The sequence below is a fragment of the Sarcophilus harrisii genome, chromosome 1, assembly GCF_902635505.1.
Source record: "Sarcophilus harrisii chromosome 1, mSarHar1.11, whole genome shotgun sequence".
NCBI classification, from domain to species: Eukaryota; Metazoa; Chordata; class Mammalia; order Dasyuromorphia; family Dasyuridae; genus Sarcophilus; species Sarcophilus harrisii.
Genome location: NC_045426.1, coordinates 360,816,863 through 360,834,403, shown reverse-complemented (window position 1 = coordinate 360,834,403; position 17,541 = coordinate 360,816,863). Strand labels below are relative to the sequence as shown.

The 17,541-nt window shown below is 37.9% G+C and overlaps 1 protein-coding gene across 1 annotated transcript in view; it reads left to right on the top strand.

Moving 5' to 3' along the window:
• Positions 1–5,733: 5,733 nt before the first annotated feature.
• The window catches only part of ME2 (malic enzyme 2), a 69,991-nt gene continuing 58,183 nt past the window's right edge, over positions 5,734–17,541 (top strand). Inside the window, exon 1 of the mRNA XM_003759547.4 lies at positions 5,734–5,813. The gene's annotated coding sequence lies outside the window, so the exon portion shown is untranslated. The remainder of the gene's footprint in view (positions 5,814–17,541) is intronic.

Sequence of the window (17,541 nt, the reverse complement as noted above, 5' to 3'; positions counted from 1 at the left end):
TAATTGGAGGTGAGGAGAACAGGAAGGAAATGTTTGAACACCTGAAGCTTTTAGCTGGAGCTCAACTGATTGCAAAGTTGCAACTTAGGGCATAGATCAAGGTTAATTCTTATGAGGTCTTCACTTAGTTTATCCCATTCACATATATCTGGCATTTGCAGCCAGTTCAGCAACAATGCCATGTGGAACACAGAATGATAATCAAATAACCTTTGCAACCCAGTTTAGCAATAGCTGAGACAAGGACTCATTCACCATCAGTGCTACATTTGGATTTGAACTTGGTGGGACCAATACTATGTAGGAACTGAACTAAATTTGAGCTTATTCTCCCCCCAAATTGAGGAGGTATTAGGGCATGTGCTCCAAATTGGGGGAAATGTATGAACTTTTGTTTTTGCTTCTCTTTGTAAAGCTAATAGATGCCCAAAGTGGTTAATTGGAAATAGGATACACCATGGGCCCCTAATAATAGAAAGAGCACTAACATTGGAAACACAAGGCAATGGCAATGGAAAAAGACCACCCAAAACCCCTGGGGTACTCCTATATCCCTAAGAGATGTAGGCATCAGTTATATGAAAATGAGCCACAGTATACTTGCCATATATACACGAACCTTTGAAATTGCACATATCTTAAGGAGCAATATGAGGACCAAATATGTTGACAGCTCTTCTACTGTTAAGTTTTACTAAACCTCCTCTCTCATCTCTTCTCCTAGGCAAGTGATCTTTCCATCCTGATTCCTCAACAGTTTATAGCATTCTGTCTATTATTTATGTGAATCCCTTATCCTCTCTTCCCACCTCCAATCCGTTTTAAGATTGTAAAAACCTTGAAGGGAAACACATTTCATCTTTATATCTAGTATCTATTATAACTCCCTGCACGTAGCAGATTAAAATATGTAAATGGAAAGAAGAAAAAATGAGACCAGATGCTATATAATTATGATCAAGGATGATTGCAGTAAAGAAATGAAGATATGCACCTTTTGCTTCTTTCAGAGTTGTAGAATGCTGGGTTTATAAAATAACTCATATAAGATCTAAATGTTTCAGTTTTATGGAACTTTTTTGGTTTTTATAATGTTATAAGAAATGATACACTTAGGATTCTTACAAGGTGCTAAGTCACTGGAATTGATAGGTACTCCGGGAGATTCACAAGTCAGGATTCAGCCGGGAGATTCACAAGTTCAGTGGAGGAGATTCACAAGTCACAGCTCCCACAATCCCAATCTAGGAGAAGGAGTCAACCTTTGAGTTCACACCTCTAAAAGAATATATAAAAGTACAAGCCCACTGGGAGCCCGGGGAGATTGAGAAGCCAGGATTTAGAGAGGCTGAAGCTGGCAGAGGCAAAAGGACTAGCAACAGGAGCTCTTGGAACCAAGGAGAGAGAGAGGCCTCTAAGAAAACTAACCGGGCTATTTTGAAAGAGACAACAAAGGATTGGATTTTAACTCCTGGCTGCATTTGAGGTGATTATTGAACTGGACTGAAACTAAGGCTGCCTCCAAAAGCCCCTCAAGAAATTTGCTCCCAGAGAACGATTATACTTTAGAGAAGAGAACATTACATAAAGTAACTCAGTTTCTTCCTCACACCTATCAGGGTAGCAAAGTTAACACAAATGGAAAATAAAAAATGTTGGATGGGCTGTGAGGAAAAGTTACATTCATGCAGTATTGATAAGATTTGTGAATTACTTCAGTTATTCTAGAAATTGACTAAAAAGTTACTCAGCTATACACAGCTTTTAACCCACTACCCTCAGCAGAAGTAGTAGGTCTCTGATCATTCTAAAGAGATCAAAAAAGAATAAAAGTTCCCTATACACAAAAAAAACTAAGCAGTTTTTATAGTGGCAAAGAATGAAAAACAAAAAAGTACCCATTAAATGGGGAGTGGCTAACTAATTTAAGGCAAATGGTTGTAATGGAATATTAGGGTATCAGTAGAAATGGTTTGCTATTATTCTTGAAATACTAGCTATATCAATAAGGCAAAATTGAGTAAAAAAAGTATGATGCAAAAGTATCTTTATTTGCAGATACAATGATTTGCTTAAAGCACCCTAGAGATTCAACCAAAACATTTCATTATTAGCTCAAATTACTAGGATACAGTGTAAACTGACAAAAATCACTAAAAAAAGATTTCACTAAAAATAACTAAAAAATACATTAAAATGTGAAAGGTGACCAAGAGGCCTTTAGGACAAATGTGAAACATTGTACAAAAAAGTAAATGACTGAAAATATTCATTGTCCATAGCTGAATTGTACCATGAAATAAAACCCATATTACCTATATAGATTTAGTGTTATTCCTATCAAAATACTAAGGGGTTACTTGAAAGAACAAGACAAGAAAATATCAAAATTACCTAAAAAAAATTTAAAAAAAGTAAAAAATATCAAGGATCATGATGAACAAAAACTGAAAAATTACCAGATCTTAAACTACATTAGATTATTAAAACTAATTGCCATTGGTTGCCAATATAAAAAGTATTGAAGAGAATCAATTAAACCTGGTAGCCTAGTTTTTTTTTTTTTTTTTTTTGGCTGAGGCAATTGTGGTTAAGTGACTTGCCCAGGGTAAGAAAATATTAAGTGTCTGAGGGTGGATTTGAACTCACGTTCTCCTGACTTCAGGAGGCAGCACTCTATTCACTGTACCATCTAGCTGCTCCTATCTTTCATCAAAGCCCAGCTAGCAGATTGTATGTGCTACATACACATGTATGTATCAGATAAGAGTGATGGAATGCAAGAGTCAGGAAAAGCTGGAAATTTTCATGTATTTACTAATCGTATGACTTGGCCACATCACTTCTTCCAAATAGTCCTAGGGTTGTTGAGGATAAGATGAGTTTTGTTTTGTTTTGTGTTTTGCAAAATAGTTTGTAAACCTGGGGCAGCTAGGCGCCCCAGTGGATAGTGTACCAGCCCTGGAGTCTGGAGGACCTGGGTTCAAATCTGACCTGAGACACTTACCACTTCCTAGATGTGTGACCCTGGTAAGTCACTTGGGTTAACCCAATTGCCTCAGCAAAAAAAAAAAAAAAAAAAAAAAGGTTTGTAAATCTTAGAGCACTATTACTGAACAAGTACCAATAAGGTAGGGAATCTAAAATTTCATTTTCTTGCCTTTACAACCTCAGCTCCTAGAACAGCACCTATAACAAATGACAGGCAGCTAATACAGATATTTGATTTAAAAACACTGTGAATACTGAAACAAAGCAGGAATAAAACTCAGACAAGCATTTTACACTGTATGACCTAAACCATCTTGATTCCATATTGGTTAAGAGGTGGAGCCCTTCATAGCTTGGCCCCCTTTCAGTTTTACTTCTTACACCTTAACTCCCTGAAAAGTACTCTTCAAAATGACCAACAGGATGATTTCAGAAAGGCCTGGAGAGACTTACACGAACTGATGCTGAGTGAAATGAGCAGGACCAGGAGATCATTATATACTTCAACAACAATACTAGATGATGACCAGTTCTGATGGATCAGGCCATCCTCAGCAACGAGATCAACCAAATCATTTCTAATGGAGCAGTAATGAACTGAACTAGCTATGCCCAGAAAAAGAACTCTGGGAGATGACTAAAAACCATTACATTGAATTCCCAATCCCTATATTTATGCACACCTGCTTTTGATTTCCTTCACAAGCTAATTGTACAATAATTCAGAGTCTGATTCTTTTTGTACAGCAAAATAATGTTTTGGTCATGTATACTTATTGTGTATCTAAGTTATATTTTAATATATTTAACATCTACTGGTTATCCTGCCATCCAGGGAGAGGGTGGGGGTAAGAGGTGAAAAATTGGAACAAGAGGTTTGGCAATTGTTAATCCTGCAAAGTTACCCATGTATATATCCTGTAAATAAAAGGCTATTAAATAAAATAAAAAAAAAAAAAAAAAAGTACTCTTCATACTCATTTATTCAGTGACAATATCGTCACTGTCCATTCCAAACAAGACATTCATCTCTTCACCATAGGCATTCTCTTTGGTTGTCCTGTAAGCCTAGAAATTCCCTCCCTTCTCATTTATATCTTCTGACTTCCTTTTCTTCTCAACTAAATTCCCATCTTCTACTGGAAGCCTTCCTTCCTTACCACCTCTTAATTCCAATGCTTTCAGTCTTTATTTCCTATTTATCCTATATATATGGTTTAGTTTGTATTTGCATGTTGTCTCCATTACTAGTTATTAAATTCCATGAAAGCAGGAACTTTTTTGTAACCCCTATGCCCAACACACAGTCCGCGCTTAATTTTTATATAATTATTTCATTCAGAAAAGAGATGATAAAAGGAAGAAAAAAATTGAGGGAACATTAGCAAAAAAAAAAAAAAAAAAAAAACTACATTTTTCAGATATGACTCTTAGGAAGTCCTTGAAATTAACTTGAGAAAACTGAAAAAAATAACTTCACCCAAGTAGCAATATATATAAAACTAAAAACTATATGAATCATCAGGCTTTTTTTTTTTAACCTACCAACAAACCCAGAAGAACTAAGTAAATTCCACTCCAAAATAACTATATCACACGCCTCTTCTTGGTACTTACTACATCTTCTCATATTAAAAATCTGTGTCTATTTTCTCCACCTATCACCCGGTAAACACGGAAGGTAACTTCTTCAAATTTTTCATCCCCAGAAGCCAACCCAATGCTTTGCACAGACGCTTAAATGTTGGAATTGACATAGCTCCTGGGAAAAGCACAACAGGCATGATGACATGGTCCGATACTCCTCACTGGGCCTTTGCTTCGGAGCGATTGTTGCAAGCTGAAAAAAACTGCACTCTAGAGGGTTTAATTCCTTGTCTGTGGTGGCCGCAGCCTCCGTGCCAACGTCGGGGCTTCCAAGCCAGAGACAAACCAAGTCAACTCCCCCTCCCCCCCTTCACAAAACCCACCAACAGATACAGATAAAGGACGCGGGTGCCCTCATCCTCTTCCCAGTTAGCCCGCAGTCAGCGGGGAGTCCCGTTACTTCTGAACCCCACCTCCACCCTGCAGCCTCACGGCGTTTCATCTTCCTCGCCCCCTGCCCTCCCTCCCTCTCCCCGGCGCCGAAGCGAAGTCTCTTCCTACATCCGTTACTTCTCGGCCGCAGCACACCAGCTCTTCGTTCCGGCCCCTGCTGGTTCGCTTCCCTTCTCCCCACCGGGACCTCACAGCATCCATCCAAGCACCAGCCAGCGAGAGGACAAGGGGAACTCGCCAGGGCGAGGGCGAGGCCGGCCCCGCCCTCCGGCTTCTTTCTCGGAGTTGAAGGGCGCGGCTGGACTTTCGGCGTTTCCCCCAGGGCTCGCCTTCAGGCTGAGCAGCAAAGCGAGGCTCGCGCCTTAAACTCGGAGCGGCAGAAGAGAGTGGGGGAGGGGGGAATGAGCAGTGCGGTAGAAGGAGGGGGAAAGAGGAGAAAGGGGAGGAGTCTAGGGGAGCAGGCGGAGACGACGCGTGGACCAGCCCCACCCTCCCGGATGGAATCCCGCTTCTCCATTGGTCGGCGCCTGGCGTCAGTCTTTTCCCCGCCTCGACGACGAGGCCGCACCCACCCATCACTTTGCCTGCACCCCGCCCCTTTACCGGATCTCTCCTGTGCCAGCCAGGCCGCTTTCTTGGGCTCGAGCGGAGCACACGGAAAAAGGGAGGATTAAGAGGCAGAGGCGGCGGCGGCGGCCGGGAAGGAGCATTGTCTGAGCAGGTGGAAGAGGACACGTTGTCTCCCCGCCAGGAGCACCACCTGTCGCTAGGCGAGAAGCCCGGTAAGGACCTGTGCTGGAGAATTCTGGGTTTGCGGGTGGCATGAGGGGAAGAGGGAGGACTCCCCCTCGGATGGAGTGCGAGTCCTGCCCCTGGCGAGTGCGTGGGACTCTGGGAAAGGCCACGGCCACAGCCTCCATCTCCCGCCAAGGCCTCCAGCGCTTCCCCCTCAGCGTCGCGGTCCTGAGGGGGGGAGGGGGGCGGGCTCCTGAGGGGAGATCCTGAGGGGATGAGGGAGACGTCCAACCCCCGCGATTCCCTCAGCAACGCAGTCATCCTGGTCCGGGAATCGAGAGAATGGGCGAGGGGAGGGGCTCGGAGCCCCGGGACCTCCCTCTCGCCCTCCCACCAGTGACCTCATGTGACCTCCGGCCGCCTTTCCCGGACACCGGGGACGCCTCCCTAGGTGCGAGCGGGGCGGCTCGGAGGGTCTCCCCTAGAAAAAGAACAAGAGCATCCTTGTCCGGCGCCTCCCGCCCCAACCGAGCTTACCTTTAGAAAACAACCCATGAATATGGGCATTTCTATCTGAATCAACTTATTTAGTGTCTTCCCGTGAGCCCCGAAAGAGGAAGTTTGCAAAAAGAGCATCTTCTAGTATTGGAATGCCTTTGAGAGACAAGTGGTTGTTTTGTTCAATGTGCCGGCCTGTTTGAGGAGACTAAAGCTGGAAAACTAATAGTTTGGAGAAATTCAGGTTCATTTGCATCTATTGGATGGGCAGCAGGTGGTTAGTTTTGGGGTGGGTTTGATTTTGCCTTTCTAGGAATACCTTTCTATTTATGTGCTAAATTTCCTTGACCCAATGTTGAAATAACTCTTCTTGGCAATGATGATGATAATGAGTCTTTTCAAAAAAAAAAATAAATAAATAACAGCAATTGCTTTTGGTGTGTATTCTGTCACAGCTATGAGCAGACTAATAAATTGCTGTAGAGGTGCTTTCTTAGGAAATATTTTAAGCTTTATGAAATGGTTACTAATAGCTGTGCAGTTTGCATTCATGGTGTAATAACGTCACTAGCGTCTTATAACCCTAATTCTTTTCAGTTAAAAATAACCACTTTTTATCTTTGAGAACAAAGTATTGTAGAAGATGTAGAGAAGTATATCCAGTCAGAAACTACTCAGCTATCTTTTGTTAACTGCAAGAATTAGGGGGGACTAAATCTACCAAGTTGTATATTGATTATTTTGGGAGAACTTAGTTAAATTGGCATAAATTCAGGGGGAAAAACAGGTAAATTATTAATCATTTTATGTTAGAAACTTTAAAGGATTAAACATAAACAGCCTTAAGAGTGGGTAGAAGGAAACCTATCAGGTTTCCTGTAAATTTAAGAAAGCTAACTTTTAACTTGTAACTGGCTTTTTAAAAAAAAATAATAGTTATAAGGACTAGAAAGTTAGATGTACAAAATGGAACTGCTGACATGGCTTTAATGATAAAATGACTAGGAAATGTTGGGCAGTGCATTTTTAGAGCAGAGTTGTGTATTCCTTTTAGAATTAGGACAAACTTTTGTATGTTATGTATTTGAAAAATCATCCTTTAAATACTTACCCTTCAGTTTTCTCTGAGATCTGTGCAGCAGTATAGACCAATTCAAATTTCAGTCCAACATCCATCCCGCTTTCCTTGGAATTTTTTTTTTTCAGTAGCCTTCCACATATTCTTCATAAGGAAATTTGGCAAACTTAAAATGTGTATTACATATACAAAACATATAATGCATTAATGATATGCCTGCTAAAATATTATTTATTTTTATCATTTATATAAAATAACAAAGCATTTACATAGGCTTTATTTTATCTATAACAACTCTGTGAAGTAGATAAGGAAAATGGCATGTATCTTTCTTTACATGTGAAGAAACTGAGACTCAAATGACTTAACTTAAGGTAATATAGCTAATAGAGTTTAGAGCTAAGACTTTAACACAGATAATAGGATATGAAGTATAGTGCTTTTCCCACAACACCAGTTTGTTAAGACTAAAAATTATGCTAAGAAAGCTTCAATATTTTGAGTATTTTCTGTTTTAATTACCTTACATTTAAAGGAAACCTTATGTTTCCTTCCATTCTGCCATCCTACTCTTAACTAATGTTGTTCATATATTATTTATATTTAATTTTAATTTATCATTAAAACATGAAATTTAATTGGCTTATATAATTTTAAAGCTAAAAGATTAGGTTTTCTTTTGGGTACATATAAATTGGTGTAGTTATAGAGTCTAAATGGCTATATGCTGTTAAAATATAATTGACACTAAAATTGATGGTGTTTTTCTTTGAAAAGAATAGATCATTGAGTAAAAATATTTAGCAGGAAAAATGTGCTTGATTTTATTATATAAAAAGTAGCAAAATCTTAAAAGTGACCTTTTTAATTTCTTGAATGTATGTTTCGTCATTTTGATAATGCTACATATTTCCATTTAAACGTTCTTTGCTGAATTCCATGTCATCTTTGCTGTAAAGATTTTAATCACAGGGAAATAAAAGTATTTTAGAATACAGTAAAGGTCTTTTATTACCTTTATTATTCCTTAAGGGAAATGATAGTGTTTTGTCTATTAAGTTCTATGTAACTACCCTGTTGCTCCTCACTAATTTTTAACAGCCTTTTTCCCCCCTAGTTACATGTCAAGAAAAATTTTAGCTTTTTCAAACTTCATTTCCAAGAGCAACTAGGTGGCTTAGTGGATAGAGCACCAGCTCTAGAGTCAAGAGAACCTGAGTTCAAATGGTTACATTTAACACTCACCAGCTATGTGACTGTGGGCAAATGATTTAACCCCAATTGCCTCGCAAAAAAAAAAAAAAAAAAATTTTGAGTTTCAAATTTTTCTCCTTCCCTTTTTCCAAAAATGATAGGCAGTTTGATAAAATTTATACATGTAGATTCATGTAAAACATATTTCCATATTAGTCACAGTTGTGAAAGAAGAATCAAATCAAAAGGAGAAAAAAAATGAGGAAAATTAAGTAAGTGAAAAAAATATACTTTGATTTACATTCTGAATCCATCAGTTCTTTATCTGGTTATGGATAGCATTTTCCTTTGTGAATCCTATGTATTTGTTTTGGATCTTTGTGTTGCTGAGAAGAGCTGAGTCAATCATATTTGATTGTCACCAATGTTGTTCCTCCTTGTTAAGCATATTTTTATGGTAATTTGGGCAAAGGTCACATCTTAAATGCTCTTAGCCTTTAAAATGTCTGCAATAAATTGCCATGAGTTTCCATGACTGAACTATAGATGGAACTCGTTTTATATGATAGAAGTTTTACTAAAATACTGTTTGAAAGTAAAATTTTTATGTAATTGTGTTTAAAATACACTAGAGCAGTAGCTTCCAGACTTTTTTGATCACGTATCTCTTAAGTAAAATATTTTTGCGCATACACATCCCCAAACATATTTGTCTATTTGTAAATTACATATATGTACAACTATACTACTAATTATATAATAAAACAGACAAAAATTAAAATAAAAGAGTAGGATAAAAATGACATATTTGTTCCTAAGTTCAATAGAAAACTCTTAAGAGTTTAGCAAACAGGGACCTCATAGGATCAGACCTGCCATTTGGGGAAAAAAAATCACATATCTTGGAGGATGGTGGGGGAGGGGAAATGAGACAATGAGAGATGATGAGGGCAAGAACCAAGATGGTGGTTGTATGAATAGATAGAAGTGGGCATATGTGAGAAAATGCAAGATTTGGCAGTTAACTGCATTTGTGAGGTGAGTTGAGTGAGGAATTGAGGATGATGCAAACCAGGGTTACTAGAAGGATAATAGTATTGTTATATATAATTATGTATGTAACTAGAAAAGTAATAGGAAAGTTTGAAAGTTGGGTATGTTTAGAAAAAAGAAAATAGAATGAAATTTGCATTATAGAACACATCACCTATTTTTGTTCACTTACTAGTACTATCCCATTGATGACAGAAAGGAGGTCAGGAATTCTTATCTGCCATGTATATAGGTCCAGCTGCTGCAACCAAGCCCTAGGATCCTCAGTTGCTGTGAAATAGGGAAGAGATTGAGTTTAGAGTTTACATTGCTAGAGGAGAGGCTTTGCATTGTGTTGGGAGATAATAGGTATGACTGTGTTGGAGACAAAATCCCCTAATTGTCCTTTACTGGGAGGAACAGATTGACCCTGGGATTAGTTGATCTAAGTACCCTTTATAGTCTTTGATATAGTCTTTGTCTTATAGTCCCATGAATCCATTTTGTAGACTGCCACACAAAATAAAGACAAATTACACCAAAACATTCTCCCCCCCCATATATATATGTACACACATACTCATACACATCTAACTACTTAGCTTGCTTAAAGGAGTTTACCTATGCTACTTCTAATAATAATAGGTGACATTTTGTGTTTTAAAGTTTTTCCCACAACAGCCCAGTGAATAGTTAGTGCTGTTTTTCTTGAATCATTTTGTTAATGCAGCTGCTACACAAGTTAAATGACTTGTCCATTGTTACATAGTTGGTATGGATTTGAACTCCAGACTATATACCACAGTACCTAAACAAATTGAGCAGATGATTTTGAAATTATAATAATAAAATTATGACAACTCCAAAAAGCTTAAGTAGATTTAGAGACAGCTGGCATAGTAGATAAAATAGGAGTCTAGAAAAACTGACTTTAAATTCTGCCTTTGACTCTTACATTAGATACAAAACTTAGAACAAATCTGTTGCCTAAATTATAGAAGTTGTAGTTCATATTGGTGAAAGGATTGGAGATACAGCCACAGTGATGAAATTATAGATCCTTCACACCAGGTTTTATTGAATATACTTAAAGCTAAATGTTGAATTGGAACCTTTGTTCCAGCTCAGACACTCAATACTTCCTGGCTATGTGATGCCAGGCAAATCACTTAACGCTAATTACCTCAGCAAAAAAAAAAAGGGGGGGGGGGAAGTCTAAATTAAAGATATTCTTGTTTTCTATATTGATTTTTGTGTTTATAGATAATATAATGCACTCCTAATATTACAATTTATGATAAAACAATGCCTCTAAAATTGAACTCATCTTCTCTGAACCCTTCTTCCCTGGTCAAGATTATTTTGATTATCTATTGTTTTGGAGCTCTGAGGGACTTCATAAATTGAATCCAGTCTCCTCATTTTACACATAAAGGGACTGGGGCTCAGAGAGATTGTGATTTGGCACACAGCTAATAAAGGTTAAAGCTGAACCTTCCTGAAATTTAAATCCAAATCCTGTGCACTAAATCATGCTGCCTACTCTATGAAGTTCTGTTTAAAAGTGTGTCACTTGCAATACTTAAATACTAAGCATTGTAGCAATAGGATCATAGGTCTGAAGCCAATAGAGACCCCAAAGACCATCTAGTCCAATCCCCCTCATTTTACATTTGAGGAAATTTGAAGTCTAATGGGAGTTCAAATTACTTTTCTAAGGTTAGAGTTGTTGGTAATTAGTTAGGATTTGAATTTAGATCTTCTGATACCAATGTAATGTCAAAGCCTTTTTTATTTACAAGTTATATGTATGGGTAACTTTACAGCATTGACAATTGCCAAACCTCTTCCAATTTTTCACCTCTTAGGTCATCCTGCACCCCCCACTCCCTCCCCCAGATGGCAGGATGACCAGTAGATGTTAAATATATTAAAATATAAATTAGATACACAATAAGTATACATGACCAAACCGTTATTTTGCTGTACAAAAAGAATCAGACTCTGAAATATTGTACAATTAGCTTGTGAAGGAAATCAAAAATGCAGGTGGGCATAAATATAGGGATTGGGAATTCAATGTAATGGTTTTTAGTCATCACCCAGAGTTCTTTCTCTGGGCGTAGCTAGTTCAGTTCATTACTGCTCCATTGGAAATGATTTGGTTGATCTCGTTGCTGAGGATGGCCAGGACCATCAGAACTGGTCATCATACAGTAATATAGTATTGCTGTTGATGTATATAATGATCTGCTGGTCCTGCTCATTTCACTCAGCATCAGTTTTACGTGTAAGTCTCTCCAGGCCTTTCTGAAATCATCCTGTTGGTCATTTCTTACAGAACAATAATATTCCATAATATTCATATAGGGATGGTCATAACCTTAAGGCAGAATACGAAATAGGACAAATGGAGGAACTGATCACCCCATTAAAAGTGACCTTTAACATTACATTCCCTCCTTTTTCTCTTGGAACTATTCAAATCTTTGAATTGCCTTCCTCTAGAAGGCCTTAGCACTATAATTTGAACAACCCTATGTGAAGTAAATCAAAATAAAGCTAGACCAATGCAAGGGCAAGTCTCTCCCTGATAACCCCAGAATTAATCAGCTATACACAAAGTTCCTTATTTCAAGTATTTCTGACAATCAATTGTCAGATCCTCTGCAGTTGGGGAGCATATGGACAGCTGTGGTCATTTGTGCATGACTTGGCCTCTGCTTACAGAGAGCAGCAGGCTCAAGGCAGTTATGTTGCCCATTCCAGAGGGGCAGCCATCTCCAGGAGAGAAGGGTGAGGCTTGGAGCGGCTCCACCTGTCCCGCCCAGAGGAACAAACAGGGCTGCCATTAGAATGCAGATTTCTGAGCAGATTATGCACAGTTAGATCAAGGCAGGCAAGCCCCAAACTTTTTAGAGGCCTCGATATCAACAAGGTCCTTTTTAAGTATGCTGAAATACTAATTAAGGACCTGGGATAACAGGAGTGGAGAGAGAGTTCAGAGAGACTGCCAGTTCCAAGACAGGTATCGAATTTCTGGTTGTTTCTAAGAAATAATCCCAAAAACTGAGTCTGCCAGGGCAATTCCAACAGAATAAGGGATTTCCAAGTTAAAGCACAACCAGCAAATCGTAGTCTAGTAAATTTAAGCAAGGAGTAAAGGACTTCCAATTAAATCTAAACTAATTAAATCTAAACTAGCAAGGTACCAGTTTCCCCAATTTCCTATTTCTTCTCCTCCCTTTTTTTTCTTTTGGAAAGGAATTATCAAATGACCATTCCACATACAAATCATACCCATATGCATATACATAACAGACTAAAAGTCCCTCAAACATAACAGCAATAGTTACACAAGTTTAACAATTTCCATTCCAAGTCTTAAACACAGCACAGTAATACAGTGAAAATTTTAACAAGTCAACCACTTTCCCACTCCCCTCCATCAGTCCAAATTACATCAGGAAAAGTGGGCACGGGCCATAGCTGTCATTTGCTTCTTCAAGCTGGACAGGGACGATGCTAGGGATGATGCTCAGTCTGCAAGGGGGATGGGTCTGTAGTGTGTCGAGCTGACAAACAAAGGTTTGATCTAGGTCCCAGAAGCAAGTCAATATATCTACAATTTGACCAAATCTAGAAATAAAAACAAATCTAACAAAGAAAAGTTAGAACAGGCTGAGATAGAAAGACCGGTCCACAAGGACTGCTACAAGATGTGGCCTCTCATTAGTTAAAAACCTTAAAAAAAACTTGAATATCCAGACACAATATCTGGTAACCAATAGATGACCAGACTAAATACTTATTTGCTCAAGTATTTAGGATATAGTGATTACACATAACCAGATTGGAAACAGCAAAGTATGACATAATTGAATTAACAATTTCTTATTGACCATTATAGAAATCAGTAACAGGAGGGAAAAAATGCAGTGCATATTAACTACAAACCCAAGATATTTACCATAATCTTATCAGTTTGCTGCTTTTAAAATGTCTGGAACAGTTTAGAGGAAGGGGGGAGAATAGAATTCCATGTGACTACCCTTCCCCCAATTCCACAAGAGTGGGGAGCGAAATCACTCCAGGCTAATTAAATGGCTCGTATAGCTGAAGTAGCAGCAGTGGGGAGAGGGGCGAGTTTAAATCTTATTTAAAGTAGCAGAAATCAGTGGGTGGGGGAATCCCATAAAACCTACATGTTCAGCAAAGCTGGATTTAAAGCATATAATCCATTTCTATCTCATTTCAAATAATAAAAAAATATAGTTTCTTTCTCTCCTCCTGGCCCCATGTGGCCATTATTCCCAATGGACTTCTCCTAAGCCCAGCTTGGCCAGGGATGAAGCTTTCAGAAAAGTCCTTGTTACATACTTAAGGTAAAATTAGAGGCACATGACCTCTTTCAGGCAAGTTAACAGACATTCTTTAACAAGCTATTGTTCCTTTAAGATCTTATACTTAAGGATAATCAATTCATTTCCCAAATTTAGAATAATCTTTAAATTCCTAATCAAATGTTTTCACCAGCTGGAGTTCAGTATTGAAATAACCAATTCCCAAATTTGATCATTGTTCTTAATTTTAACAGAGCTCTTAAGTTACCAAAACAAACAAATTACAATTTCACAAAAATCACATAGAACAGAGCACAACTAGACTGTCCAATAACATACAGAACACTGATCACACTTAGACTGCACAATTACAACATTCAGTAGGACACTAACATTAAAGCTAAACCAAATGGCGTTTTTTAAAAAACTTTGTAGATAGCCCCCTGAGCATGCAAAAGCCGGAGGGGCCGGCATTACTGTAACACAGGATGACCCAAACAGGGAAACTGAGTCCCATTTTCAAATGTATATACTTCCCACTGGGTGGAAGAAGTGGGAGGACCTCTAGAAATGCAAAGGACAGGCCTTTGTCTCTGGAAAAGAGTTGGACAGAAAGAGTTTCCTCAAGCAAAGCATCTGCTCCAGGAAAAGAGTTTTGAGGCAGTGGAGTGTCTAGATTGCAGACAAGTAAAAGCTTAGTTTTCCCAACCTTTGTAGCCTCCCTCGGATCCCTTTTTAGAGATAGAGTTGCAGCAATTCCTAAAGAATTGTTCCAGAGCTCCCAAGAGCTCCAAACGACTGCAGTCTTGATGACTGCAGTGTCCACCACAAGATAAGGAAAGAAAAAGTCTTTTACCTTGTCCAAAATTCCATCACACTCCAGTAGCGACCCCCTGCGTCCAGTAGGCCACTCATCAACCAAGCAAATGGCACCCCTAAAAAGGGCACCCCAAGTGACACCCGCATCCGGTTATTCACTAATCAACCAAACCAACTGGTACCCCCAAAAAGGGCACCCCAAGAGTGACAACTGTACAACCGTGTAACCCGGTGAATCCAGTTATTCATCAACCAAACCAAACAAACAAAACCACATGGTACCCCAAAAGGTACCCAGACAAACTTACTTTCCTGTGGCCGAAATGGGGTTGTCTATCATCAGGCTGTTGTAGCTAGGAAACTGCTCTTTCCCAGAGGCTCTGGAAGAAATCCAGGAGGGCCCGACCTCTCCAGGCCAAGAGTTCAGATTCTCAGTCACCCCGGCCCAAGGCAGAGACCCGAAAGTCTCGTCTCTCATCCTGCTCATTTTCTAATCATCTCACTGGGGAGCTCCAAATGTAATGTCAAAAGAAACTGAGCAAGACAGAGATTAGAGACCAATTCAATAATTAAATGGAGAGAAATACTGGGACCAATGGATCCCAGGGCTAGACGAGACTATCATCTCAAAGGGTCTAGCCCCTGGGACAGTAAGCCTTTTATGGAATAACATTAACAATGACATAATGCAGATACCTAGGTGGGGATAGCCTCATATATGGAGGTTACTGATATTCTAATGACAGTAAGGAATGTCTATAACACCTTTATCTCAACCATTAAGAGGGGATGGTCATAACCTTAAGGCAGAATATGAAATAGGACAAATGGAGGAACTGATCACCCCATTAAAAGTGACCTTTAACATTACACCAAAGCTTTTTTTAACTGGAATACAGTATAAAAATTAATTTATGCTTTCTGAATGTTTTCCTCAGTTTCAGACATTTCGAATTTTATTTTTCGAGTTCTAATAATATTACTTAAAATTTAACAGTCCTTCATAATTCTATTGATTTTTCTTAAAGGGGATTTAATTATGATACTTTACATTTGTGGATGATATGACAAATTCACATAAATCTTGTGTTATGTAAGATATATATACTTTAATGAATAAAATCATCTTAGCAGTAATAAAGTACATTTATAGTATGAATCCTGTGGTTGATCACATCTTTACTAATGACAGGGCCATGCTAAGAAAATAAGATACGTTCTATAACTGAATTCCTAGAACAAATGCTCAAAAGTCTTTGCATTGAAGACAAATTTTGCCATGACTTTGGTGTTGAGTGGATCACATTTTAGCAAATAATTGAAGTATACTTTTAAAAATTTTGCAGAGTTCTCAAGTAGAAACTTTTGTTTCATATAAGTCGAAAAAGAACAAACTGCAAGTTTTTGGATTTCATTTACATGGGAAAATTTCATTAACATAAATTAACTAAATGTTTGCTATAGTTTGTGATATAGTAGCTATTTTATTATTGTCTGCCACTGGGAGTCCTACTAATGCTTATCATGGAGCTGTGAAAGCCAAGAAAAACCTAGAATCCCTGCAAGCAGTTTTATTTCTCTTGGAGAATTGCTTGGCCCTTCCTTGTCTTATCAAGTAAATCAATCAAGCAGACTTGTGCATATTAAGGGCCGAGGGATTGGGGAGGGGTTGAGGAGGAGTAGATGGTATTGGTATTCTTAAATAGTAACAAAATCAGTACACTTAAATACTGTTTATGACTCCACCTTGTTTGATGCCTGTAACTGTGACCTTGCAGATAGGAGAGCAGAATGTGGGCTAACTCCCTTTGGATATAGAAAGAAGAGAACTTTTTCTCTATATCTGTAAATCCCAGTGGGGTTGCCCTGTGTAACTTTATAATAGTTTTCTGCTACTAGAAAAAGAAAGCTAACTCATTTTAGTAATTAGTTTTAAAATTTATGATTTCCAATATGTTAATTGTGGATAGGTTGTAGCTAAACAATGCTAAAACATTTAGAAGAAAAATAGGGGAAAAATGCAAATATCTAGTAATGTATAGTTAAAAGTTTTAGATTTTATTCATATGTTCTGATTCTTTTAAATAATTTTATGATTATTCATATTAAATTTTTACATGCCCCCAATGATAAAAAAAAAAAAGTATATTGTACAGATTATAATGATCTGGGCCCAGAATTATACAGGACAAAGAAGAAAATCTTTGGAAAACTGCCCGATGCTTTTTATTTATTTTTTAAAAATTTGTTTATTTGTTATATACATTGCTTTATAAATCATGTTAAGAGAGAAAAACTTTTTATTTTTAAATGTTTTGTTGATGCCTTCTTTTTTATTACCAATCACTTCCCCCATAGACTTATGTCTTGCAACAAATAAAAAGTTAACAAAAACCGTCCAATCTAGACACTGTGTCTTTAAAATATTCATTCTTTACTCCCATTAGGCTACCATCTCTTTGCTAAGAGGAAGTAGTCTTTTGCAATTGGTGCTGTTTTATTTATTTATTAAAGATCATTATGTTTAATCTATCTTACGTTTTTCAAGTATTAGTTTCTTTAGACATAATTGTATATATTGCTTAAAAATGCTTTCCAGGCCATAGGCAAGAAATTTATTGGAAATGTGGTAACTTGTGGCTGTTTTTGTGATTTAAAGACGATTCCATTGATGTTGTTAATTCATCATGAGACTATATGAATAAAGAGGTGTTGTTATAACAAATCCCCACAACATAAATATGATGAGCCTTTAATTTAATTTAATTTGTTAATTTATTGTTCTACAAGGTTTCTCAAGGGTAAATGTTA